This window comes from Piliocolobus tephrosceles, chromosome 11, assembly GCF_002776525.5.
Source record: "Piliocolobus tephrosceles isolate RC106 chromosome 11, ASM277652v3, whole genome shotgun sequence".
Lineage (NCBI taxonomy): Eukaryota > Metazoa > Chordata > Mammalia > Primates > Cercopithecidae > Piliocolobus > Piliocolobus tephrosceles.
In genome coordinates, this window is record NC_045444.1 from 91,222,933 (window position 1) to 91,248,511 (window position 25,579).

General features: G+C 36.4%; 1 protein-coding gene across 4 annotated transcripts in view; it reads left to right on the forward strand.

The window, feature by feature from the left end:
• The window catches only part of PARD3B (par-3 family cell polarity regulator beta), a 1,041,361-nt gene that overhangs the window by 191,305 nt on the left and 824,477 nt on the right, over positions 1-25,579 (forward strand). The gene's annotated exons all lie outside the window — the stretch shown is intronic.

Here is a 25,579-nt window from a genome sequence, read left to right on the forward strand (position 1 = left end):
TTCTTGCGATGGAGTCTCACTCACTCTGTCATCACCCACACTGGAGTGCAGTGATGCCATCTCGGCTCACTGCAACCTCTACCTCCCAGGTTCAAGTGATTCTACGGCCTCAACATCCCTAGTAACCGGGATTACAGGTGTGCTATCATGCCTGGCTAATGTTTTTTTTTTTTTTTTTTTTTGGTATTTTTAGTAGAGACAGGGTTTTGCCATGTTGGCCAGGCTGATCTTGATCTCCTGACCTCCAGTGATCTGCCTGCCTTGGCCTCCCAAAGGGCTGGGATTACAAGTGTGAGCCACCACACTCGGCCAACTGTAATTCTTTACATCTTCAGCACATTGATTTTCTGATTGCTCTATATCAAATGGAATCCAGCCACACCTTTATTGCTAGCATGCTTCAGTTATCTATTCCTGTAAACAAGCCAGCTTAACCATAGTAGTATGAAACAAAAACCGTTTTATTATGCTTCTGGATTCTGTGGTTTAGGAATTTAGGCAGGGTATGGCAGGGATGCCTCGTCTCTGCATTGTGATGTCTGGGGCCTCAGCTGGAAAGGCCAAGGCTTCAATAGCCAGGGGAGACTCAAAGATTGAAATCTAAAATCCTCTGAAGGCTTCTTTACTCTTACGTCTGTATCTGGGCTGGGATGACTAAAAGGCTGAGCTCAGCTGGGGCTGTTCACCAGAGTGCCTACATGCAGCCTCCTTACATATCTTGGGCTTCCTTAGAGCATGGTGACACCAGGGTGCACAGATTTCATACATGACAGCTCAAGGCTCCCAGTGCAACTGAAAAGTTAATCTAAAAATCTTATATCACATTTAAAATAGAACATGTCCCAATATTGTTTCTCATATTTGATAGTTGATGTTTTTGTGTATCTATCTTAAAGTGTGTTCATGTGTTTTAAGTTACAGTTTTATCTCTAGAGAAAAAGCAATGATGACTTCTAAATCATAAAATTGAGACTCTTAGATGGATGGAAAAATAATATATTACCTATATATTATTCATAGATAAGTAGCATTTTTATTTCATTTCAAAATAATTGGCATCAATTTGAATAATGCATAGTTTAAGAAGCTTGTAGCATAATTAAAAATGGCAGGTTTTGCTATGTTCCTGTGTCACTAATGAACTGTTAGAATGTTGTAGAGAGCTAACAACGTTTGGAAATAGGAGGGCAGAAAACATTACTGATATACTGATATAAAAGAAAGGAGAAAAAGATACAATTAGTATTTATAAAATGAAATTATATTTGCCCTGTTCTTGGTTTTCTCACGGGAAAGAAAGAACTTTTTCTTGTGTTACTTAAAATGAGATCTGATGCTGCTGAGTTCTTTGTTTTCTCCTAAGATAGACCTGAGAAAATTAGGACTCCATTTCCCCAAATCTTCATGGGTCTTGAACCAACAGAAATGTGTTATAGCAGCCACCTGTGACACTAACTCGCCTCACAGAACCCATCATGATGTGGTCTTAGTTCATCATTCAGTATTTCCTTAGATTTATAGTGTTGTGTTTAATCTTTGAGACCCCCATATTATTCTCCAAGTAGTCTTTAGTTTATTAAGACTATGTTTATTCTTACTAATTTGAGAAGAAAATCTTGAAAAGTCCTGGCTTCACCTTCCATTTCTGCCACCTTTATAGAAAATATACCTCTTATACCTGTAATTTAGCAAATTATACCTGTAATTTGGCACTCTGTAGACATAAGGTAAAGTCATTTTAGGGGGCTGTCCCAGTGGGGACACAAGCCATCTGGCCTCAGGGATATTGTGTGCTTCTCAGCTGTCACAATTCTTCCTGCTCATTACATAAAGGGCTTTCCTAAAAGCCATTTTATTTTTTTCTTCAAGGATTTGGCAAATCCCTGAACTGTAACGATAGGATAAAGTGATGCTGACATTCAAAGTCCAGAGGTTCTCAGTGTGGTCCCTGGGCCAATAGTATCAGTGATACCTGGAAACTTATTATAAATGCATGTTCTTATGCTTCACCCAGGATCTACTTACTCAGAAACTCTGGGGCTGGGGTCCAGCAGTCTTTTAATAAGCTGTGCAGGGGATACTGATGCAGGCTAAGTTTTAGAATCGCTGTCTAAGGATTTTCAATTGTTCTTAGTATTTAACATGCAGTGTACCTTCTTATCCTTCTGAATAAGTATTTCTTATTATTTATGTAAGGTAGCTTTATATATAGAAAATAGTCATACATTTTAACACTATATGTATATGTACATAGTCACATGTATTTTTCTTGATTTTTACATTAATTTAAAAATGGGGGCCGGGTGCGGTGGCTCAAGCCTGTAATCCCAGCACTTTGGGAGGCCGAGACAGGCGGATCACGAGGTCAGGAGATCGAGACCATCCTGGCTAACACGGTGAAACCCCGTCTCTACTAAAAAATACAAAAACCTAGCCAGGTGAGGTGGCGGGCGCCTGTAGTCCCAGCTACATGGGAGGCAGAGGCAGGAGAATGGCCTAAACCCGGGAGGCGGATCTTGCAGTGAGCTGAGATCCGGCCACTGCACTCCAGCCCGGGCAACAGAGCGAGACTCCCTCTCAAAAAAAAAAAAAAAAAAAAAAAAAAATGGGGAATGTGCTGTCTCTGCCATTGTCCTCTCCAGATTTGAGATAGAAATGAAGAAAACCATGTAAAAATGAAGATAAGTAGACCAGGGTGTGACTCCATGGAGCTGGAGATTGATGGGCAAGAGATGTGAAAAAGTTGACGAGGAAAGGATAGAGTAAGGGGCAGGACCTAGGCATGTAACTTGTGCTGGGAGCTCAGCTGAGAGCATCATTGGGGCAGCTGAGTGGGAAGAGAGCAAAAGCTGTTGCTCTGGCTATATAGTTTTAACCAGGGTTGTTTTATTCCAGGGATAATGGGAAGGTTGGATCAACATCCTTTTCTCAGTTGATTCTTCTCATTGATACCTTTGCCTTTAGCACTGTGTAAACTCATTCCTACAGTAAAATGACTTTTTAAATGATTGCTCACTTGTCAGTAACTTGATCTGCATTGTCACAGACTTAATTATAAAACTTTTAATTCTACTTAGTACTGTAACATAGGATAGTGTTTTAACAGGTAGAATAGAATTGTATTGCTATGTTAGATTAAATATGGAGGGGGTGTTCATATACAAAGAACCATCAGTTGCTTTTTCCAGGAACATTATATCATTGTTTTAACAAGTAAAAGAGATTTCATTTACATTGTTCCCATTTACAAAGCTTTTTCTCAGAGTGTCTTTTGGAAGTCCACACTCTTTGTTTTGTAGTAGGTTGGGAAGCAACATGGCTCTAATCAAGTTAACTCTGTTTTAAATTTATTCCTTTATTAATTTTTTGGAATAGTGATTTATTCATAATTTCAATGTTATCTTTAATGTGTTAACTTTTAGTTTTAGTGTATATACCCAGAGTAGATACTTACTAAATGTTGGTTAAATGAATGAAGATTGGCTTTGTTAAGATTTTTGGAGAGAGCTCCATCTGTGTTATAAAGGGGCTCAAAAGGGTGATTTTTGCTGCTGCTCTGGTTTGATTTTTGCATTATATTTTTGTACTTAAATATTGATCTCTCTTTTGAAATTCTTAAATTGCATATGGATTTTTAAAGTTGATCTTTATTTTATGGTTCTTTGCTTTTAATGTTCCACTTAATTTTAAATGGGAAGGATTTAAAACAAGCTCTAAACTAGTATAGACCACATGTACATATCTTGAAAAATGACCTGTTATAAGCCTGTACACTGTGGCATTTACTGGTAAGGTTTCTCATCATGTGCATATGGAAGAAAAAAGAAACAAAAGTTGTTTCATTGCTTTAATGGTGTTGTAAAAAATGGCAAGAACTTCAGCAGGGATTTATATTAGCCAACTCATTTGGGTTTCTGACTTCCTTCTTACTGCTTCTCCTTTCCGTAGCTTCATGAGGGGCCTTCAAGTTTTGTTTTTTCCACTTACATATTCTCATATTTTTACTTTCCATGTAATCTGACACGTAGTAACTCTCACAGGTCTGTCACTACTCAGATACCCCGCTGTATGGTGATCTCAGACCGCAGCCAAGTTCCTTGCCCCTAATGCTACTCAGCCAGTGGACACTGACATTTCAGAAGGGAAGTGTGGATGGGCCACAAATGAGGACTTCTCATTTCTTTCACCGAGAAGTATTTTGACTCTATGGTTGGTTGTAATAACAACTAGGACTACCTTGGACCAGGAAAACCTGCTTTCAGAGTCTAACAAAACCCAAAGGTAGGCAGTCAGAAACCTGGACCTCACAAAGGGAAATGAAAAGCGATCAAGAAGCTAGATCTGGCCCCTTTTTTCTATCTGTATTAGATACCTGCCCTGTTCTTTTCTCACATCTGAATTGATTTGGTAAAGATGGCTAAATGAGAACAACTGAATTGTAAAATTATCTCCATTTTCATGATTAAGCCTGAGTGAATTAAGATCTTTGTACGAGAGAGTTATTCAGATTGGTCCAACTTGGACCATATATTCTCCTACATCCGACAGACTTTGGACAAAAGACAGGGTTCACAGTAAAACAGAATGTGGACCCTCAGGATCCTTGTTACATGACAAGGTCAGATCTATTCTGATTCAAACGAGGCCAAAACAAACAAAACCCAAAATTGGTGGTTTTAATTTATATAAAAACATTTTGAAATTTGTAGCACATTTTTCTAATTCTTAGGTGCCAATTTGGAAGTGACAGTTCTTATTTTTCAAGATGGAACAGACGAATGTTTTTAATCTGTGTGGAACGAGAAACTGGGGAGAATGCAGCTGAGTGTACGTTTTAAAAGACAAAGAGGGTTTAATGGCTGAAACAAGATCTGAGAAGATTCAGAAAGAGATCCAGGGCCAGTCAGATGACACTGGTGGCCTTGGGCAGAAGAGAAATTGTTCTCTAAGACAAGGGATATCAATGTGACTGTGTGTCAGGATTTGGAGACTTGAACTTAATTCCTGAGTGTGAGTCAAGGCTGTCAGCTAAGAGTGATAGGATTGAGTAGGGACCAGGCAGAAAACAGTGAAGTTTGTGGAATAGAGCCATGAGGAAATTAAAGAATTTCTGAGGGTGAGATTAAAGTTGAATATTTAAAATCTAGACAAAGAGGTACCACTCTAACCCATTCTCCTCCAGTAAAAGCAAGTGATTGATTAATTGGAGTGGGGCTGTTCAGTCAGATGCAACAGAAGGACTGAGGGAGAAGAAATTGAAAAAAGATAATGGAGAAGTGAGAGAGTAGAAGTGCTTTATTGTGGGGTCCTATCTGAGTAGGGAAAGAAATAAAGACAGGAAGGGACACAGTTGTTGAAGAAGAGGAATGCCTTAAAGTTGAGGTCTCAATGTTCTAGGCTCACACTTAGTGATAGAAAGATGGAGGATAGAAGATGGAATTCCAGAATTGATGATGGTGGAGGAAATCCTGTTCTGGTGATGGCAGGGTCTGTGCTATGGCCACTGACCTTTCCCGTGGCAGCATTTCCTTGGAGAAGGTCAAGGAACTTGCGTGTTGGGACTCTTCACATGGCCTCCCATATGGACATTGATAATAATACCTTGCTTTCTAGGACTGCCTATTCTCTGCCAAACAGTGTAACAGATTTTTGCATATGTTATTTCCAACTATTATAATAATCCTTTGTAAGGTAGATAATACCTTTTTTTTTTTTTTAAATATGGAGTCTTGCTCTGTCACCCAGGCTAGAGTGCAGCTGTGCGATCTCGGCTCACTGCAACCTCCACCTCTTGGGTTCAAGTGATTCTCCTGCCTCAGCCCCCTGAGTAGCTAGGATTACAGGCACCTACCACCACACCTGGCTAATTTTTGTATTTTTAGTAGAGATGAGGTTTCACCATATTGGCCAGGCTGGTCTCAAACTCCTGGCCTCAAGTGATCTGCCTACCTCAGCCTCCCAAAGTGCTCAGACTATAGGCATGAGCCACCGTGCCCAGCCGATACTACCATTTTCATCACACCCAGAAGGTTGAGCCAATCTAATAGTCTGTCCAAGATTATGTAGCTGTTAATAGTAAATCCTGGAGATGGAATTGATATTCAGGTGTATCTGTCTCTAAGGCCTATCACTATTCACTTGCTGAATTCCCCCATGGACTCCCCAAGCCCCATCCTCCCAGTTTCTGGTTTTCCTCTTCATTCCTTTGTTTGTGCCTTCCTTAATTTTAAAAAAGGGCTTAACACGTACAAAAACATGTAATATAGCAGGATTTTAAAAAGAAGTGAGAAATAAGCATTAAAAATAAAAATTTATAAGAAATAGGATATAATCAAGGGTAGGTTAGCATACAAATTCAAGTTGTTAATTTTATCACATTTACTAGGCTTAGGCTGTAAAATTGCCTTTAACATTTTACGAGCAAGCTTGAAGAAACAAAAATTACATGATACTCAGAGTTGAGTAAGACTACTCCCAGTACTGATTTGTGGGAGATGACACAGGCCTTGGGTAATGGGAAAAACATCATCATTAGGAAGACTCTTTACACAAATATAATAATATATTTTATTGTGTTCTTACTGATAATATCTATCATGTAGGCAAATAAAATTCTGTGAGGTTTAAAATAATATGGTTGAGTACAGTTGCTCAAAGACAGGTTGGAATGCAGGTAGAGCTAGGTAGATGCCACATTTTTTTTTTTTTAAAGATTGGCAGATTAAATGACAACTGAAGATGGGTAGAAAAATGTCACCAGGTCATAGCAGTAAAAATTGTTCCATGTCGAATGATCTGAGATTTGGAATAATCAATTACCGTAATTTCTTCAACTAAGAGTTCAACTCCTTCCTGAGCCTGGATTAGGGCTCATATCCAGAATATACTAGGACAGATGTCCTAGTGTAATGTCCTGCTATGACCTGGTGACGTTTTTCTACTCATCTTCCTACAAGGAAGTAGGATATGAAGTCTAGAGGGGTGAGAAAGGATTCTGGAATTTTTTTTCTCTCTTTATTTTTATATATGTTTACTAGACCTGGGGAGGTTGTTTCATCTCACAGTCTTTAGGGCAGTGGTTGTACAAAGTTAGCATGCATTTTAATCACTCAAAAGCTTATTAAAACACAGATTGCAGGGTCCTCACCTCTAGACTGTTTGATTCAGTGGGTCTGGAGTAGGGGATGAGAACTTCTTTTTTAACAAGTTCCTAAGTGATATTGATGGCTGCTGGTCAGAACCCACACTTTGAGAACCACTGCTCTACAGATAGGAAATAAAATGAAATTGGATAATAATTTAGAATACTTAATACTAACATTCTAAGTTAGGGAAAATCCTAGATTATTTTAATTTCTTTGTTTCCTGTATACCCATATCCTCATTGAAAGTAGTTTCAAGGGTAAGTCTGATAGAATTTTAGTTTGTTGAGATGGAGAATTTGTTCTTGCAAACTCGATCATTTGCATACTTATAATTTTGTTTACTTGAGCCAACCCCTTTTTCACTAATATCAAGGGTAAAATTTTATATAACCTGTCAAATTCATAATTAATTGAAATTGTAAAGTTTTGCAGGGAATTTTTTGTCCCCCTAACACCCCCAAACTGATCTGTTAATTATCTCAAGTGCAAAAGTGCAAAGATTCTAGCCTCTATCTTTAGAATGGTAATACCACCGAGGGCTATTTGAATAAAAAATGGATAATTTCTTGATTAGTTACAATGTTTTAAAGACATGGTTTCTAAGGGTATTGAAGCAGAGAACTCATTTTAATGACTTTATTTCCCAAGTATCAAGGGGCCTTACATATCAATTTTTTGGTTTAGGATAATAATTTTGGTATATTGTAACAATACTCTTTTTATATAGTGTTGATCTCTAAGGAGTGCTTCACTGATTATTTTTTCATTTTTAGGATATCTCACAATATCAGCAATGCAAATATTTCAAGTTCATAGAGAATATGAGTCGGAAAATAGATGACTAAGAGTTATGGTTTACCAGTTTCTCTCAATTTGGCACCCACCAATTTGAGTCATATCTAATGAGAGCACAAAATAGCCCTTATCTTTTTTTATTCCCAAAATAAAGTCACTGAAAAACTTGTTGACAACAAAAAAAGAGCAGAGATCTGAATTATATTTTTCCTTGGTTCTTGATACGGTGTAAAAGCTAACCTGAACAACTGTGAGAACTTCATGCATTTACTGGATAAAAATATGTGGGCTAACTGAGCTTGCGAAGATTCTAATAGAATACTTTCTACACCAGCTGATAGTGATAGAGGAAGTTTCAGAACATCAATAGTAATTTATGTCCAGCTGATCGCCTCATACGGCATGCTGGTGGGTCTGATTTTTCTTTTTTTAAACCTTGTTTTAATGTCTAGTAAGATAAATTTCTACATGTGGAAAATATTAAAGTAATTAAAAACATTTGGCTTTTTTGCATATATTTTCTAAAATTAACTTACTTGTTAACACTCATCTCTCTTGTCTCTAATTGGGTTGAAATGTGTGAAAAAAAAGCTTTGATATGGAACTGTTTTTCAAAGTATGGCTCAAGTGTGATACACATGGAGGAGCCAGTATATGCAGCTTTGAAAAAGTTTCTGATGTCAGTGTTTTTACTTAGGTGGCACAAGATTTGAGTAAGAAGTTGCTACGTCTCAAGGGAATCTAAGCACTATCACTTTAGAGCTTTGCATTAAAAGGTGGTACTCCAAGGTCTGCTTCTGAAGATTTCTGTTTCTCTTATTTCTTTAAAATATTAATTGTGTCAGCCTAGTACGGTGACTCACACCTGTAATCCCAGCACTTTGGGAGGCCAAGGCAGGCAGATTGCTTTGAGTTCAGTAGTTCGAGACCACGACAAAACCCATCTATACTAAAAAATGCAGAAATTAGCTGGGCATTGGTAACTCACGCCTGTAGTCCCAGCTACTTGGGAGGGCAGGGCTGGAGAATCGCTTGAGCCCCGGAGCTGGAGGTTGTGGTGAGCCCAGATCGCGTCACTGCACTTCAGCCTGGGTGACAGAGTGAAACCCTGTTTCAAAAATAAATACATACATTCATACATACATACATAAAAGGAAATATTCATGGTGTCATCTCATTTCCTAGTAAAGGGAGGTGTGGCTATGTTTAGTAATTTGTCTTTCTAAAGGCAGATAAATACTACCCTCATTTCAAGTGCTCTATAGCTGGATGGCTTTGACTTTCTTTAAAATTTTTAAAGTGTGATCAGACATAATTTTATATAATATCTTCATCAGATTAAAATGATGTAATTTAGGTAACTCTTGCAAAGGCTTCACATTTTTAAAAAAATGTAAACCATCCTTACTCTACTGTTTCATCATAGATGAACACTCAGTACATTGACACAGCTTATCTTTTGAAGGTTGAATTTTACATAAAAACAAGGTTATATTGTATGCCTGTGGAAAAGTTAATATTCATTTCTTTCCTATCATCCTGTGAGCTTTATTAAAACTGCTACCACCTATCAGCAAGAGGTAGAAGAGCATCATAATGAAAGGAATTGATGCTGAAATACCTTTCTGAAGAAAAATAGAAGCAGCTTCTTTTTTTGACTTGTGATATGTGTGGCCTCAGCTAATCAACAATGCAAAAGTTTGAGATGATTAGAAATCTTACAGGAGTCAAATGGAGCCATATCCAGGTTTGATGGGATCTGAAGCATATAAAATTTGGGAGGTTTTCTTTAAAGAAAAAAAAAACACAAAAACACACAAAAAGTGCTTTCCTTTAGAAATGTATAAAACTTCTAATGGAAAGTGTTGGATTCTCTCCTGGGGCCCTCTGGGCAGGAGAAACCCTTAAGCTTAAACTTCTTTAACTTCAAGGTACACACTGCCTTTTGGGCAAAGAGGAGAAATATTAGTTCTGCCTATGGGCATGAGATGGTCTCCAAACTTCCTTCCGGATCTGGCCCAGTTTTTCAAACCTTCAATCTCAACTGAAAATAAGTTTTACTTCTGCTATAGAATTTCCACTTTGTCTTCTTCAGTCCTGGTTTCCAATGCATCTGTCTTATAACTTGAAATCTCTGAATAAAACGTGCTGAGTAGGTATTTTTTAATTGGTAGATTATGAGTTGACCAAAATTCAGCACTTGGCCAAAATTGCTGAAAATTGAGAGAAACTGCCATGGATGTAGTTGACAATTCATTGGCTTTTTTCATGTTTTAAGGTAGTATTAAGATAACACACCAGCAAGCAAAGTATCTCAGTCACGTTATCCCTGAAGAAATGTAATCACTGACTTAAAATTTAATATTTCATATTATAGAGGCTCAATAGGAGAACCGTGTGTTGGAACAATATTTCCATAATACATATTGTTCATAAGATCTGTGATGTCAAGGGCTATGTATTCATCCTGCTGATCCCAATGTCTAGTATGTCTTACTAAATATTTGCTTCACAAGAAAGAGAAGTGTTGTGTTTAAAAATGTAGGCTTTGGAACTTAAAATATCTGATAAGCATAATCATTACACACCAGGGTCACTTCCTTACATCATCCTAAAACATTTAGGAAATGTGCTAATTTTATATATTGAGAAAGTAAGATTATCTTTAAAAATGTGGATTTTGGAGCTAGGCCCAGTGCCTTTGACTATATTGCTTACTTACTCTCTGCTATGAGGCAATCTTTATGTCTTTATGATTCCATTTTCTAATGTATAAATTGAGGTATCTTAAGGTTATGATGATGATTAAATGGTATACTAAATGTGGGCTATTTGGTAAAGTGCCACATAAGTAAGCCCTCTGAAGTGTTTACCTATTGCTGCAGCTGTTTAGCCATTGATTCAACATCATACAAGCACACATCTAATTCCTACTTTTAGTGAATGAATAAAAAATGATATCTTTATAAACTTGAATATTGTCCCTTGTCAGAAAATTGTAACTGTGTAACCCAACTGATTTTCGTTTTTGCCTTAGCGATCAGTAAGCTTAGAATGAAATTCATTATTCCAATGGTGTAATTTGTTCAAGTCTAGGAACAACTACTACTTTGTTTTCTTCAGTTGATCCCTATTCTCTTTGATCCTTTAATTTCCGATTTTATGTCATCTCAATCCATAAATCACTGCCAAGCCTTTTGAAAGGGGTATAATTTATATTAAATAGCCTATCTCACATTCCCCATTAACATCTTGACCATGTGCAATTGCATGCAGTTCTCATCTGTGAGGTTTTAGTTGTAGCATGGATTCTTTTTAGGCTTAATTGGAAAAGCCTTCAATCCTGTAAACCACCTACGACATTCCACAGTGTACTATACAGGTTAATTTTCCTTGACTATTACATTTTGTGACACAGGTTTGAAGAGCAAAATCCAAATTATCTGCTTACTAAATGTATAAATTCATAAAATGACATCTTTTCAAAATTCTTTTAAATTTTGGGGTAAGTTTAGGTAACCGCAAAAATCCTATTCGGTATTTTAGAGCCAAAATCTAGACAGAAGGTGTAATGTAAAACACAGTTTTGTCAAAACACTCAGACCACTGGCTTGTTTACCTGCTTGTAGTTTATATTAAAAAGTAAATTATCATTGCATGAGATTTTAGGTCTTTCTGAAAGTGAGAAATTTCCATTGAAAGGTATGGCTAGTCATGTTTTTGTTGCCTAAGATTTTATAGCTGGAAATACTGCACTTTAAAAATCTCTTGAGCTTTTCATCCACATTACAGCTAGGTGCTCCTAAATGTGTTGAAAGATTTCTATTAATATATGGTATTAAATGATTCATAATTTGAAGAGTCTTAAAGTTCTTTGATCTTCTAGCTAAAAATACTGCAGGTATTATAGTTAATAGAAAAAATTTCCCATTCTCTACTGGGTTATCTATTATCTGCAGCTTTCTTGGAATTTTTAAAGGATAGTGTAAATAAACAGAAACCCCCAAATCTGGTACTGATACTTGTTCCAGCTGTGTAATCAATAGCTATGTGATTTTGAGCAAATAAGTTAACATCTCTATGCCTTAATTTTCTTATCAATAAAATGAGGAAAGTTGGGCTAAACTGATTCCTAAAACCCCATTCAGCTGTAGAAGCCTTTGATTCTATTGTCACAAAGCAGCACACAATGAAATGCTTTATTCAAAATGAAATGGTGAGCCAGGCGTGTTGGTCCACACCTGTAATCCTAGCACTTCGGGAGGCTGAAGAAGGAGGATTGCTTGAACTCAGGAGTTTGAGACCAGCTGGGCAAGATAGTAAGACCTCATGTCTGCCAAAAAATTAAAATAAAATAATTGGTGCAGTGTTATTAAGCATTGGTTCCTGGAATATATCCAGTGGTCAGGAAAGAAGGTCACAGTTCCGTATAGTTGCAGCCAGGCTGGCTGATGTAAGTATCTGTAAAGTGACTGTGGCTTTCCGTTTGCCTGCTGGGATTCCAGCAGTGAGGATAGCCTCTGGAAAACATTGCCACTATGAGTCAGTTTCAGTTCCATTGAAGGAAAAAATGATTTGAGAACCTCAAAATGGGATCCATGGACTTCTGTATTGTATCAGGGCTCAGCAAATACTTCACAGGTGGTTTGGTTGGTAGGGATGAAAAGAACATTGAGACAGCTTTGTTCACATACATTCTTCAATTTGAAATGTTAATTATTATGACAGGCACTATAGCATGTGTAATTATGAATAATTATAAGAAGCAATAAAGCTCATAATGTTAAAGAGAGGGAATTCGAAAGGCAGTCTTCCTGGGTTTAAATCTGGGCACTGTCTCTCAATAACTTTGAGATTTCCAGCAAGTCGTTTAACCTCTTTGTGCCTCAGTTCCTTTATCTATAAAGTAAGTATAATAATAGAACCTGCTTTATAAAGTTATTGTGGAAGTTAATGCATTATTAAAATGTAAAACATTTAGAATGTCTGGCACATAATATATTCTTCATAGGTGTTATCCATTTATTGTTATTACATTATTTTCACAGAAAATATTTAATGTTTGCAATATCAGGAATAGATTTGGGTACAAATAACTGAAAATCCTGAGATAATAACTTAAGCTCAACAAGATGGCTGCTAAAGCACCTCCCTTTTAAGCAAAAGTTTTAGAAGTCACATTTGACCATTTGGTTTACCTCTTCTTGACCAGAACTTAACTATGAGGCCAAATAAACTTCAAAGGAAGATGTAAAATGTGCACTTTATTCTGTGGGACTATGTAGTTAGTTCAAAATGTAATGGCTTTATTTTGAGGATTAAAGAGTGAATATTGGGAAGCAGCCTCTTTCCACAAATATAATTACATTTGAAAACTGGGCTCCTCAGTTTTCTCAATTAAGGGACAGCTTCTTTGCCAAAACAGTTTATATTATTTGCATATCTAAATATTTAATTTCAGTTATTACTGTTATTTATTTGCCTTGCACACAAAAAATGGATTGATTTCTCAAAAATGATTACATGGCAAAAATAGAATTAAAATATTAACATCAGATCTCCAGGTTCAGGCACTAAATTTAAATAGACATAAGTTGGTAGAAAGGACTCTGCTAGTGCCATAATTTAGGGGAAGCTTCTGACTACGGAAATGTGTGAAGAAGAAGAATGGCAGTGAACACTAGGGTTCAGATTTGATTGAACTGATGATCTACTGACCCCCTAGTCACTTGTTAGGAAACTGTCAAAATAAGTTGCCCAAATATGAAGTTGATAATTCTTTTCTCCCCAAAAGGCAGAAATTAAAACCCTACAGACAACATTTAGAACTTCAATCCTTTGTGTGACACAAGTCACATTATTACTGAGAAGCTTGTCAACCAACCCAAACTCTTACGATAAATGGGTGTAGAGGGGAAGCCGATTAATTATTGGCAAAACTTCTTTGTTAAATGACATTTTTTGTTCAATGACACATCACACATTAATAGCCATCAGTATGTCAGAACAGTCACTATTTTATGTACTAACATTTTCTTCCCAGTAAGGCAAAAGAACTCTGGTATAGAGACTGAATCACAGTTCAGAATATATTAATTACATGCATTCATTCATTTGTTCGTTCATTCAACATACATTTTTTCAGGGCCAAGAGTTATTCCAGGCGATGGAAATACAGCAGTTAACAAAAGAATAAAGCTCTTACCATCATAGAACATACAATTCTAATGAGAGAGAAATGCTTGATGACTTTTACCACTGTTTATCTCTTATGACCCTGTGCTACAAGAAAAGGAAGTGATTGCTGTGAGCATTCTTGTGTAGGCTGAGCAAGGTGAATTAGGATTTTTAGAGAGAGTGAAACAGTTTTTGGTTGGGGCAAGGTTAACATTGCTGTGTATGTAAGAGTTTACCTGGATACTTGTCCATCTTCTGCTTTACTTCCAAGAGCAGTTGCTAATCAATAGTTTACATCCTGGTGGTGATTAACAGATGAGGGAAGTAGTCAAAATTGTGACTAGGATGGAATTGCAGTCATTGAGTTTCTATCTTAGTGTTCTGGGCAAAGAAATATAAGACAGCTTTCTCCCTACTCCTTCCCAGTGGCAAGGGGCTCACACAAGATTACCTGAAACATGGAATAAAAACATCTTTTTATGGACAGTAGATTGACTCTTTTTTATATTAAGTGGCGTGCTCAGTTGGTGTTTCTTTATGATAGTGTCTTGAGTAGTGTGGCCTTATCTTTGTATGGCTGCAATATTATGGTATTTAACATTAAGGATAGATTACTGGAGATTTTGAAGACTGAATAGTGATACAAATGGTTGTTACCAAGAGTTATATTTTTTATCCGCTACTTGATGTTCTTTATTAGGATAAATAAATTGAATGGCACATGTACAGATCCGTGCAAATGCTGCAGCAGAATATAAAAGTGCATTTCTTTACATTGAAGGAAATGGTTAGTTTTGCTTTAAATGTGATGAGTTTTTCAACTGAAAGTAGACATAAGGGAGAAATCTCTCCCTAATTCCCAGGTCTACATTTGCTCCAAATATTCCCAACTTTCTGAGAGAGGCACACCACACTTGCTGTCATTCCTAATGTTTTATAATGGTAAAGAAGGGCTTTGTAATTTAGATGAAATAGAGTAAGAAAATAAACTGAATGGATATGAAATCCAATTTTTTTTTTTTGATACGGAGTCTTGCTCTGTCCCCCAGGCTGAAGTGCGGTGGCCGGATCTGGGCTCACTGCAAGCTCCGCCTCCTGGGTTCATGCCCTTCTCCTGCCTCAGCCTCCTGAGTAGCTGGGACTACAGGCGCCCGCCACCTCACCCGGCTAATTTTTTTTTTTTTTTTTTTGTATTTTTAGCAGAGACGTGTTAGCCAGGATGGTCTCGATCTCCGGACTTCATGATCCGCCAGCCTCAGCCTCCCAAAGTGCTGGGATTACAGGCATGACCCACTGTGCCTGGCCTGGAATCCGATTTTTAAAAAAATTTTAGATTTAGGGGGTACCTGTGCAGGTTTGCTGCATAAACTGCATTACTCTGAGGTTTGGGCCTTAATGATCCCATCACGCAAGTAGTGAATAGTGTACTCAATAGGTAGTTTTTCAACCCTTTCCTCCTTTCTTCCCTCCCCTCCTTTGGAACCTCTTGTTTATTGTTCAGTCTTTGTGTCCACGTGAATCCAATGTTTAGCTCCCACTGATAAGTGAGCACATGCAGTATTTGGTTTTCTGTTTCTGTATTAATTTGCTTAGGTTAATGGCCTTCAGCTGCATCCAAGTTGCTGCAAAGGACATCTCATTCTTTTTACGGCTATGCAGTATTCCATGGTGTATGTGTACCACATTTTCTTTTTTTTTTTCTTTTTCTTTTTCTTTTTTTTTTTTTTTTGAGGCGGAGTCTCTGTCGCCCAGACTGGAGTGCAGTGGCCGGATCTCAGCTCACTGCAAGCTCCGCCTCCCGGGTTTACGCCATTCTCCTGCCTCAGCCTCCCGAATAGCTGGGACTACAGGCGCCCGCCACCTCGCCCAGCTAGTTTTCGTATTTTTAGTGGAGACGGGGTTTCACCGTGTTAGCCCGGATGGTCTCGATCTCCTGACCTCGTGATCCGCCCGTCTCGGCCTCCCAGTGTGCTGGGATTACAGGCTTGAGCCACCGTGCCCGGCCAACCACATTTTCTTTATCCAGTCCACCATTTATGGGCACCTGGGTTGATTCTATGTCTTTACTATTGTGACTAGTGCTGCTATAAACATATTAATGCAAGTGTCTTGTTGGTAGAATGATTTCTTTTCCTTTGGGTGTATACCCAGTAATAGGGTTTCTGGGTTGAATAGCAGTTCTATTTTTAGTTCTTTGAGGAATCTCCAAACTTGTTTCCACAGGGAATAACCTCATTTGCATTCCCACCAACAGTGTATAACTGTGCTCTTTTCTCCACAACCTTGCCAACATCTGTTATTGTTGACCTTTTTGTAATAGCCATTCTGACTGGCGTGAGATGGTATCTCATTGTAATTTTAATGTGCATATCTCTGATTGGTGATGTTGAGCATTTTTTTTCATATGTTTGTTGGCTGCTTGTATGTCTTCTTTTGAGAAGTGTCTGTCCTCTGCCTACTTTTTAATGGGGTTATTTTGGAATCTGATCTTTTGTTCATGTCAGATAAAGATACCTTTGTGAAATATTGCAAACAGCAAATAATCTCTTGCTGATATGAAACTACCAATTTTAAAACTTTCAGTTTTTATTTAAAATTCAGATGACATTTTTTTAAACAAAAGATTGGTAGCTGTATGCTGAGTGCTTTTGAAGTAGTCCACAGATCGCTTAAGTTTCAGAAATACTACTCTCGGCAGAAGAACAGAAATAAGATGCATAAAAGACAAGACAATATGAGGAAACAAGAAAAGTCAAAGTTGGGCGTATAAAACTTCAGGGAATAGTGGTGGGCCCAGATGTTGTTTAAGGACTAAATGTAAAGATTACAAGTATTAAATGTGCTGGTTATCTGTGGGATAACAAACCACTTCAAAACCTAATGGCTTAAGATGACAACTATTTATCTCACAAATTTGTGTTGGCTGTGTGCTGCTTTGTTCAACTGGGGCCTCGCCATATGCACTCAGCCTAGCTTAGCAGAGGCCTCTTGGTTTTCCTCCATATGGTATTGTCTCATCCTCCAGGGCCTCTCCAAGTGGTATCTCTCTAGCTGGACTTACTTTTAAAGCATGGCAGCTCAGCTCCAAGATGGGTGTTCCAAGAAGGAAACCCCAAAGCATCAGTGCTTGCTTCAAGTCCCTTGGCTAAAACAAGTCATGTGCCCAAGCCCAGAATCAGTATGAGAAGCACAAAGGCCTGAATCCCTAAGGCGTGTTTCACTGGGAGCTACCAATGAAACAGTCTGCCACAAGTGTGGAAAGAAGGAAGCCTGTCATTGCAATGTTTATATTTCTTATCAAACCTAAAGGACATTCTATCTTAAGAAATGGGACAAGTTTACACTAAGATGGTTTGAATGTCTATGAATGTGATAATCAGAATATTTTAAAGTAGTGGCTCTCAACTTTGGCTGTACAGTAGAGTCACTTAGGGGAATACTGAAAATTGCAGGTGCTTTCGATTGCAAAGGCCAAATAAATCAACATTTCTAGGTGTTGTCCCAGGTATGAGTCTATTTTAAGACTCCTTGGCAGATTTCTAAAGTGCCGTCAAAGTTGAGACAGCACTGTTTTAGGGCTATGTTTCTGAGATTGACTTGAAGGAGGACAGCCATATGTTTTCTTGGCACCACTGTTAGAATGCTTGCTTAGATGTTCAATGAATAAAGGATCAAGCATGGCATTCTTTATGATTCTTGTTGGGCTCCTTGGGTATGATTTCTTCTGGTTGTTCCAAGAACATCTTTGTTCTGAGATATCATCTCAATCATATTTCTCCCCTCAGAACCCTAAAATAGTTAAGTATTTTTTCAAGTGGCCTTACAGTATTTCCTATGGATGTATCTGATTTGAGTTCCTCAGTTTTCCTTGTCTGGTATGTCTATTTCTTATTCATATCTCATGTAGACTTGTCACCCTTCTGTGTCTGTGTCACTGCAAATTATTTGATCCTTACTGTCCTTCCACATCTCAGAACAAATGTCTTCCTAATATCTAAGCTATCAGGCACGTTTTCCTGATTGTCCTTCTTCTTGTAATGTTCTCATAATAATTCTTCATGACTGCAATTACTCAAATGAGTTCTATAGTTCAGCACCTTTTTGGTTCCTCTTAACACATAAAATTAAAATTTAAATGCATAAACTTTCCTATCTGGCCACACCTTTAAGTTTTTTGTAATGTTAATTTATTTCAAAATGTAGTATATATACCTGGTAAAGTAAAACTTTTCAAGTAAGTATAAGTTATAAAAGAAATCTCTTTCCATGGCCCACCCACAGTTTCATTCCACAGAGGGAACTATTAGTGCTTGTTTGTGTATCCTTCCAGAAATGTTTTGGTATACCATAATATACATATTTTAAAATATAGCAGTGGTTTTAAGCATAATGTATTATTTTGAACCTTTAAAATTCTTTGATATATCTTGGAGATTTTGTCATATCAGTGGTTTTTAAAAATTTCATTATATTTCACCATATGGCCATACCATAATTTATTTAAATATTCCTCTATTGTTAACATTTGCATGTTTTTAAGTGTTATTTCCGAAATATATCTTTATGTAAATGTATAAATTACTAGTGGGGAATTGCTGGGTCAAATAGTTTGTGTCTTTGGATTTTGATAACTATTGCCCAAGTGCCTTCCAAAGAGATGCTACTAATTTTATATTCCCACAACTATTTATGTGATGATATCTGTTTTCTTATGTCCTCATCTGCACAGGATTTTAACCAAATTTTATTTTTTGCTTTAGTTTAGGGCTTTACTATCTCTTGTCTCGTCTAATATAATCTGTTTGTTGTTTACCCTCTTATAGAGATTAGCAGAGTCTGGAACATATAGAAGATTACCTATGAATGTTAGAATGATAGATTTTACTGAATTGTAGGACATATTAGAAAATTTCTGCTTTTGTTAATCAGTAACAAATATCCAATGAAATATAAATACTGCATGATATTCCTCTGAAAACAGAACCCATGCTGAACATTGAAGTAGCCAAATAGTCTGTAATAGGTATTACATGTTTTTTAATTAGGTTAAATTTTTATATTTTTGAGTTAAAAATCCCAGCAAAGTACTAGAAATAATGCTTGTATGATATTTTTCACCTTAGTGGGTTGTAACATATTCAAAGAGGAAGAATACATAAATTTTCATTAGAAATAGTGATATGAAGAGTTGACATACATGAAATTAATATTTATTTTTGAATTGTGATAAAAGCATTTTTGTATTGATTTTTGTGGGGATTTTCTCTTGTATACAAACAATGGAATAAATCATGAAGAAAGCTTAACATATGTAGTGTAATATTTCGTAAAGTCAGAAGAAATTATAGCTTATGTAATGAAAAACTGACATTGAGCAGTATTTTATTATATTGTGATTAAAAAATCATGACTTTATGAATTACATTTCATATCTTGCTCCTGTAGTTTTTCTTTTAATATATTGAAACTGTTTTATTAATAAGGAAGTTTCAACTTTTTGGGAAACTTCTACTTTGAGGCAAATACAGTTTTCCTGGTTCATTATTAAACTTATCTGTCTTTTAAATATGTTGCCAATTTTTGAGAGTGGTGGAAGGTGTGGAAAGCTCTATGTTCTTTAGAGTTTGAAGAAATATTTATTGTGTTAGGTATATTAATAGAAAATTATTTACTTGTTGTAGGTGAGAGTACTGTGCTATAAAATATCTCTCCTTTTGAAAATTTGCATTATCCATCATTAATTCAAGTGAAGTTGTACTTTTAACATGGAATTGTGAAACTGAAGGTGTTCACTTTCTTTTTAGAAGTTACTTTTCTTCGACGACATTTCTTTTTACCTGTTGCAGAAGAGCATCTTAATAGCTGCCACATTTGTTGACTATTTTCTATATGCCAGTATTTGCACTAGACATTTTACAGATGTTCTTTTATTTCATCTTTACAATAGACCCTTTAAAGGGTTGTTATTGCATTTACGGCTGACAAGAGTAAAACTCCAACAGATTAAGTCACTTGGCCAGTGATGACACAAGCTTGTTAGGGGTGGAGCTGGGATGCAAACCTAACTCCAAAGTCCACAGTGATTGTATGGCCAAGAATGACTTTCATGGGATTGAATTTTAGCCAACAGATCAAGATTCTAAAGAATTTATTTTAGTGTTGCATCATCATCTGAAACCTTCAGCTTCATTAAGTTTCATTAATTAAAAATGGGAATAACTACATTTTATGATCCTTGTTAGAATACAGATCACTCAAAGGCACACTATTCGGTTTCCTTGCTAAAAGTGTAGTCACCCAGATAGTCTCCTAAGTTGAGAGCAGAGGCAGATATTAATAATGTCAAGTCATTCTATCAGCCCTTAAGTTGTGTGGCTTTTAAGGAATAGGATTCAAGAATGTGAATTCAGTTGTGTGGCCACTTCTGGGTTGGCTATATTTTGTCATTTATTAAATTCACCCATAGTTTTTGTTTTCTTTAAATAAGGGGAGCTTGCATTTCTACATAAAAATTACAAAAAATAGATTTTTCATGGTTTCTTTAAAATGTAAATTCTTACCATGATATCTTCAATTAATTTATCACGGTTTGGATGTATTACAATATAAAAATCTTTGCTTAAGTCTTTGAATGTTCATCTGAATTTTATGTTTAAGAGAAGAAATTTTCCTTTATTTTGGCATTAATGAAAGACCATGTCAAACAATGATTTATCTGACATGTAAATAGTTATAAGCCTTGTTTTAAATTTTATATTGTAAAACATAAATGTAGCCCATTGTGTAGTTATAACATACATTAATATATGTTGCCCTAGTGTCATGATATTTTTATGAATCAGGCCTTCAATTTAAAAAATCAGCTTTTGATTTTTTATGCTCCTGGGATGGATACTGTCATTGTCTTTAATATCTAAGGAAGATGTCTCATCTTGCCATTGAGCCCACAGTTTTCTTCATTAAAAAAAAAATCAGATAATGCTTATATACTGAATAATAAAAATTTTCTTTTCTTTTCTTTCTTTTTTTTTTTTGAGATAGAGTCTTGCTCTGTTGCCCAGGTTAGAGTGCAGTGGTGCAATCTTGGCTCACTGCAACCTCTGCCTCCTGGGTTAAAGCGATTCTCCTGTCTCAGCCTCCTGAGTAGATGGAATTACAGGCACGTGCCATCAAGCCCAGCTAATTTTTTGTATTTTTAGTAAAGATGGGGTTTCACCATATTAGCCAGGATGATCTTGATCTCCTGTCCTCATGATCTGCCCACTGATCCACCTGCCTCAGCCTTCCAAAGTAATGGGATTACAGGCGTGAACCACTGCGCCTGGCCTGAATAACAAAGATTTTCTAAAGCTAGATCAAATAAATTTCTAGCAGCTCAAGAGGCAGGATTTCTATGAAGTTAGAAGTAAATTTAAATTTAAGCCTCGATTCATCTATAGACAGATATTTGCATTGAATTAGGAATTAGATATAAATTGAGTTTTTTAAAGGTGTCAAACAGTATGGGAATTGGAGTTTTAATTTGTTTCTTTTGATGTCTCAGGTCAGGCGATGATTTTTTCCCATTTGTTATTGTTTTGAATCTTACATGTTTTCTTTAGTGTGATGATTAGGGGGACTTAACTGCCAGCTGTTCATCTTTCTTTACTTGGCAATGAGGTTCCCTGTATTGTCCTCTGCCTCGTATAACCCTATAGCATAGCTATATAATTTATTTCTAAATACGCATCTTAGGGCTCGACCTACCAGGGGCAGCATCGATTGTAAACTGCTTTCCAGTGTTGAGAACACTGCTGTTGTTCTATCCACCTAAATCTGATTTAGCTGAAACAAAGGCAGTGTATCTGCTACCTCAAGTTACTATATGCAGATTCAGTTTGCTTTGTGTTTGTTCTTTTAATTTGGTTTTACAGATTAAAGATTTGACTCTATCTGCTTATTTGGTGTAAATGCATTTTTTTCAGGTCTGATGCATAGACAACTTTGCCTAACTGTATTAGCTTCCTAGCTGGATTAGCAAAAGACTCAAAAATGTTCAAAATATAGGAGTAGTTTTTTTTTCCCAAATAGGTACTAAAGTAGTTTCCATTAAACTGGGGAAAAGTAAATATTGAAAAAAGGAAAATTGATTTGAAAAAGATTATAGTACTTTATGAACTTATTCCATAAAGGACATTATAATAGGGCATTTTTACTCCCAATAATAGAAGTTAGTGACTGATGCATAGCCTCAGTTTTTTCTTGAAAGATGTTTCATGTGCACATAATGCCAAACAGTGAGCCTTGAACAATATGTGGAGCACTATCAAGGATAATTCTCATGTTTAAACATTGAATCTCCTGGGCCTGGTGTATATATGTGATAAATGCACTATGCCATTTATTCACCTTCAGTACATATGTACTTTTATTTTGGAAAGATAATGTGTATGATTGTTGATTAGACCAACTTTTCTTCCATGCTTATCGAATACAGTGAAATTTTTAATCTATGTAGTACATAGAAAATGAATACTTGGTCTATTCTTATGATATTTACTTTTTTGAGACCAAGTTTCTTTTTTGTGGAATTATAGCAATCTCTCATTGCCTGAGGTATACCCTAAATTCTTTGTCCCATGACCGAGAAAATTAAGGAGTGCGGACACTAAGGGTGAGGCTGGATCAAGTGTTTAATGAGTGAAAGGAGAAAGCTCTCCGCCATAGGGAGAGGGCCTGAAAGAGGTTGCTGTTTTACAGTTGAATACAGAGGCTTTTATGAGAAACTTGTGAAAGCTGAGCATCTCATTTGCATAAGACATGAATTTCTGGTAGCTCCACCCCATCCTTCTAGTGTGCATGTAAGCCCTTAGCTTGATTTACTCCATACTGCTTTGTTCCCTTTAATGTACACGTGCCAGTGGATGGAATCTTCCATTGTGGGCATATCTGGTCAAGTCTCCTGTGTAGCCTTTCTTATCTATGCATCTGTGGGCATGTCTTAGACAACTTCCCTTGTGCAAGTTCCCTTATCTGTGCCTGCAGCTTGACTTTTAAGCTCTTTTTTTCTTTGAAAGAATTTTACTGAGGACCTACCCTAACTGCCTGCCTGACCAGTTGCTTCCTCCTCTCTTGGAATGATTTCTTCACAGTTTTGTTAGAAATTTTACTAAGATTGAAAGAAAACAAACTTTGAATAAATAGAAGCACGTATCCTGTAACTGGATGTTAGTACTGAATTTTATCATGATGTAAATCTGGGCAAGTTGGCTACCTGACCAGCAGGCTGAATCTGGCATGCAAGTGTGTGTGTGTGTGTGTGTGTGTGTGTGTGTAGTTTATTTTTAAATTTACATTTGAAATATGCTTGGACAGGGCAGGCATTCTGCAGCTTCCAGTTACCTCCATATTCTCTTATGTAATACTCATCTTTTAAATTCATTCCTTCCCTCCTCCTGTGCTGGCTCTTAGATTCATGTGAGTTTTTGACAGAGTTTTGTTTAAATCAATCTAGGAAGGACTGATGGATTTTTTTTTTTTTTTTTTTGTAATTCTGGTTAATATTCCAGTGAGACTTTAGAGAAGGGAAGGAACAAATTTGAAGGTCATCTGAATCATTTAACTCTCAGAGAAAATAGTTAAATGGAGATTTACCAGGGTACTTTTTAAATAAGCAAAATGGATTTTGGTTAACTGAGGGAAGAACCTACCTTGCAGTATTTAGCTGGCTTGACTGCAGGATAAAACAGAAGTCAGTACATTTGTTTCATTGGGCAGATGGTGACTGCAGAGGTTCTCAAAGTGTGGTTCCCAGATCAACATCAGTATCACCTGAGAAGTTGTTTGAAAAATACTTAGCCCCATCCAAGACCTGCTGAATCAGAAAACCTGGGGATGGAGGCCCACAGTGTGAGTTTTAACAAGTCTTGCAGGGCGTTCTTATGCTGTCTAAAATTGGAGAACCATTGTTCTGCTGAATCTTCTTGCTGCAGGAAGATCAGTGGAAGAGGTGGTGTTCCTTAGATTGAAGAAATCTGAGTTCTGATCTTAACCTAGGCTCTTGTCAGCTGTGTGATCGTGATTCTTCTAGATCCATATTTCCTGATTGCGAAATGAGAAAATTGTATTATTTGAGTTTCTTCCAAATGGTCTGAGGCATTAATAATTTCAAGTCTTTTATAATATTATTTCCTCAAAACAGCATATTTTGGTTTCTTTCATTATTCTCTCCTATTGCTATGCAATAAAAATAAATTCAGCCTGAAAGAAGCACCATTTAATTTTCTTTTGTTTAAGGGGCTATGGGAAATGGAAGTAGAACATTTGTCAGATGCCTTTAGGCTACAAACTAATAATGGAGGAAATGGCCCTGAATCTTCCTAGCACCTGTGGGCCTTGCCTTAGAAGATGCCTGACAAGGACAGTTGAAATATTTAGTGGTACTTGATGTGCTGGAGTATGAAACCAAGTGTAATTTCAGCAATTTAGAGCCCATTGAGCTTGTCTAGCTAGTGCAGTTAGTATAGCCCACAAATGGTTATGAAGGAAGCAGTTAATAGTAATGGTTTCCTGTGTTACTTGGCATGTTTTGAAAGCAAATTAATTTTAAAATTTTACTTTCAATGCTAGCTTATTTGTGATTGTCTTTCCTCTCAGACTTGATATTTGAATTTGTATTATGTTTCCACTTCTAAGGCAATTCTATATATTTTGTTTTATATTATTGCCAGTGAAAGCTATCTTGTAGTATTGTTAGAACAATGAAACAGAAGTGAAAGTTCTTCTACTTTATCTGGTCAATACCCAACAACACCTAGAAACTTTCTTCCAAGTCTCACTGATTGTTTTTATGTTAAGTAGTACTTAATACTTATGTGTTTAAAATACATGTCAGTACTTATCTGCTTTAAAAATATTTAATATTCTGATTATAAAAACAGTAACTACCCATTGTAGACAATTCAAATATTATTGGGGTACATATTATAAAAAGTAAAAGTCCTTTGGAATCCACTTTCTCTACTTTTGCCCACCACCCAAGGTAAGTATTGTTATTAGCTTGAAGTCTGTTATAAATTCCTTTATATTTTTTTCTAAATTGCGTTGCTAAAAATATTAGTGTACTGTATTCTTAATGTACTATTGCTATACCTTATGTCATATTACATTCACAGTCAACATTTTGATTTCCTTGACAAATCTAAGACAGAATAGCTAGTATATTGGTAAAATTTTGAGTTCATATATATCCTTATAAAAATGAAATGCAGACATCAGTGCCATTACAGATAAAAACCAGAGGAACTAAAAAAAAATTTGAGGAAATAATAAGCAAACTAACTTTGTTATGCTCTGCTAAGTAATTTTTCTAAAGCTTATGAAGTTGAAATATGCTCTTTTGTAAAACAAAACAAAACAAAACAAAACAAAAAAACCAGAAGCAAACATTAGAGATTATAATGAGGAATTGATTGGGATAAAAT